This window comes from Piliocolobus tephrosceles, chromosome 1 (assembly GCF_002776525.5).
Source record: "Piliocolobus tephrosceles isolate RC106 chromosome 1, ASM277652v3, whole genome shotgun sequence".
NCBI lineage: Eukaryota > Metazoa > Chordata > Mammalia > Primates > Cercopithecidae > Piliocolobus > Piliocolobus tephrosceles.
Genome location: NC_045434.1, coordinates 210,088,455 through 210,091,610, shown reverse-complemented (window position 1 = coordinate 210,091,610; position 3,156 = coordinate 210,088,455). Strand labels below are relative to the sequence as shown.

At 56.7% G+C, this 3,156-nt stretch overlaps 1 pseudogene; it reads right to left on the bottom strand.

Moving 5' to 3' along the window:
• Nucleotides 1-340: 340 nt before the first annotated feature.
• On the bottom strand, nucleotides 341-1,028 carry LOC111526330 (annotated as a pseudogene).
• Nucleotides 1,029-3,156: the final 2,128 nt, after the last annotated feature.

Sequence of the window (3,156 nt, the reverse complement as noted above, 5' to 3'; positions counted from 1 at the left end):
TTCCTTCCTTCCTTCCTTCCTTCCCTCCTTCCCTCTCTCTCTTTCTCTCTTTCTCCCTCTCTCTCTCTCTCTTTCTCTCTCTCTGTCTCTTTCTTTCTCTCGGTCTCTTTCTTTCTTTCTTAACAAGGAATTTGTTATAGTTTTATTTTCCTCTGCATTTGCAAAATACTTAGACCAACATGAGAAAGAAATACCTTCTATGGGGAAAAAATGACATTAAAAAGGAAGATGGGAAGGCTGAAAAGGGTTAGTGCCTTAGTTGCAAGGAGCTGCAGCATCTCTGGTCCAAGAAATCAAGAAGATATTGGGAAGATATAGCAGGAGGAAGAAGAATGTGAATTTACTGAGGGAGAGGGCCCCGAAGTGGGCCTTGAGGGGGAACTGGAGGCCAGGGAGTGGGCCTGGGTGAAGGGGAGAGGCCTGTACTGGAGGCCATAGGGTGGGGGTTGGGGAGGGCCAGTGTATCCATGAGGCGGCATCAGTGGAGGAGGTCCACGCATACCATGGAGGCATAGTACCTGGGTGACCCATGGGAGATCCAGACTGAGCCCCCCTGGGGCACATGCTCATTGGAGGAGGTCCAGGATGAGGCATTCCAGGTGGTGATCAGGGTGGTGGCTGCCTTCCACATCCTTGAGATCCATCACGGGGGTGTCCTCAGCCATGAGGGCCATGGTGTGCCAGCCGCATCTGAGACATCCCTGGACGGGACATCGCACCTATTGGGGATGGGTGAGGATGTGAGGGTCCATGACCCGGATGTCCTGCCTCTGGGGTTCCTGCCAATGGGAGCCGGGGGCATGTCCTGCAGCCGGGGGCATGTCCTGCACTGGGCATGTCCAAGTAGGGCATGGCTAGGGGTATCCCAGGTGTGGGGTGGAGGCTCCAGGAGGCAGCTCTAGGTGTGGGAAGGAGCCAGGAGGAGGCACGCCTGGTGGAGGAAGCCCAGACCCCAATGATGCTGCCACAGGATTCGGGGCAGAGGGTGGAGGAAGTTCCCAGGGACCTGATAAGAGAAAGTCGCTCATCTTGCACGTGCAAAAGTTGCCCTGGGACCACGTTACTTGCCTGCCGAGGACCCAGCAAAACCTGTGCCGGACGTCGGTGGCCACGCCCACGGCTCAGGGCTGGGCGGGGCCAAGCGCGGGGCAGCACGCTCTGCTCTCCCACGTCCCCTCCCGCCCACGACCTGCGGGGGTCGTTAGCGGTCCCAGCCCGAGCCCCCCCTAGATTCAAATCCGACTGGGTGAAGGAGGACCCTAGGAGGACCCACGCACGTGAGGGCAGGTCCATGAGGGCAGGAAACTGACCTCAGGCTCTTTGGGTGGGAAGAAGAGGGAGGCTGTGAGCCCCCTTAAGTGGACAGTGGTCGGGGTGGAGTGGGAGGGGGAGTCTGAGGGAGGGGGACGAGGAGTGGAGAAATGGACAGAAGAGCCCGGAGTGAAGGTTGGGGGTGCAGGAAGGTCTCCTGTGGGTTGAGCAGCCTCAAGTCAACTTGGGCAAGAGGGGATGGTGGGGTGGTCCTGATTAGAGCCTGCGCTGTGGAGCCAGCCCTGGGGTGCCCCTCTGAGGCCCTGGGCGGGGCAGGCAGCCCTTCTAAGCTCACGTCCTCATTTCTAAAACGGGGAACCTAAGTCCCAGGGCTGCGGTGCAGATTAAATGGCAGGACGCCTGCTGAAGGCTGCACGGTGCCTAGCACAGTTGTCATTTACTCAGTGCACACTTACAAGCCTTCCTGCTGGGAGTCAGGCATTGTTCTATGAGCTGCAAATCCAGCAGGGAAAAAACAAAAACAAAAACAAAACCAGCCTGCCCTCTTGTGGCTCCTAGGCCAATGGAGGGAGAAATTCACTAATGTCTTCACTATATTAGGTGGCCGCAAGTGCAGGGCAAAGAGAGTGAGGAGAGGCCAGGTTGCTGCAGCTGGAGAGACAGTGGGCTGGGAGGGCTCACTGTGATGTGAGAGGCAAGACTTGAAGGCAGAGGGGACAGCAGCACAAAGGCCCTGCAGTGAGGGCATGTGTGCCATTTGGAGGAGCAGCCAGGGGGCTGGTGTGTGTGGAGGACAGTGGGCAAGGGGAAGAAGACTCCACGAGGACTGTAACTGGGAGCCGGATTTTAAAGACTTTGCGGAGCTGGGTGTGGTGGCCCACGCCTGTACTGCCAACACTTTGGGAGGCCGAGGCCGATCAGCTGAGGTCAGGAGTTCGAGATCAGCCAGGCCATCATGGCGAAACTCTGTCTCTACCAAAAAATACAAAAATTAGGCATGGTGGCATGCGCCTGTGGTTTCAGCTTCTTAGAGGCTGAGGCGGGAGGATCCCTTGAACCCAGGGAGGCAGGCGGAAGTTGCAGTGAGCCGGGATCACGCCATTGTACCAGTCTGGGCGACAAAGTGAGACTCTGTCTCAAATTTTAAAAAAAGTTTTGCAGCCTAAGGTATCTTGCAGCTATTGAGCTCTGCCATTGCAGCTGGAAAGCAAACAGTCTGTAAACAAATGGGCTTTGTTCCAATATAACTTTATTCACATAACGGACCACTAGCCCAGGAAGTAATTGCTAAGCCCTCGCCTACAGCCTTGAAGGCTCGCAGGGGCATTGAGTGGGCTGGAGAGCCTCTGTGGCATTAGAGTTGAGGCAGGGCATGATCTGATTTCAGTGTTCACAGGATCACCCTGCCGCTGCGTGAAAAGGAGGCTGTCGGGTGTGAGGACAAGGGCAGAATAAGGGTGACCAGTTGGGAGGTGGCAGGTGGCAGGTGAGGGCTGCTCAGTCCAGTGCTCCATGTCAGATCCTAGATGTGTGTGGGAGGCAGAGCCTGTCAGAGCAGCCGCTGGTGTGAGGGAGAAGGGGAGTCGGAGTGGCTCCAGGAATTTTGTCTGAGCCACCAGAAGGCCAGAGCTGCCATCCGTGGAGAAGGGGGGCACCGAGATGGGAGAGAGCTGGTTGTGGGGATGGCTGGAGTTCAGTTTTGGACATATTAATGCTGAGATGCCTGTTAGACATCTGGGTAGGCGTGGGGAAGGTCGCTGGACCTGCATGGTGAGATCTGTGTGCAGATCAGCCGAGAGGTCTGGGGGGCAGGATGGGGCAGCATTTGACCTGGACGCTTACCATGGAAAGAGGGGTGATAAGTAGGGCAGGGAGAGGAGCCCC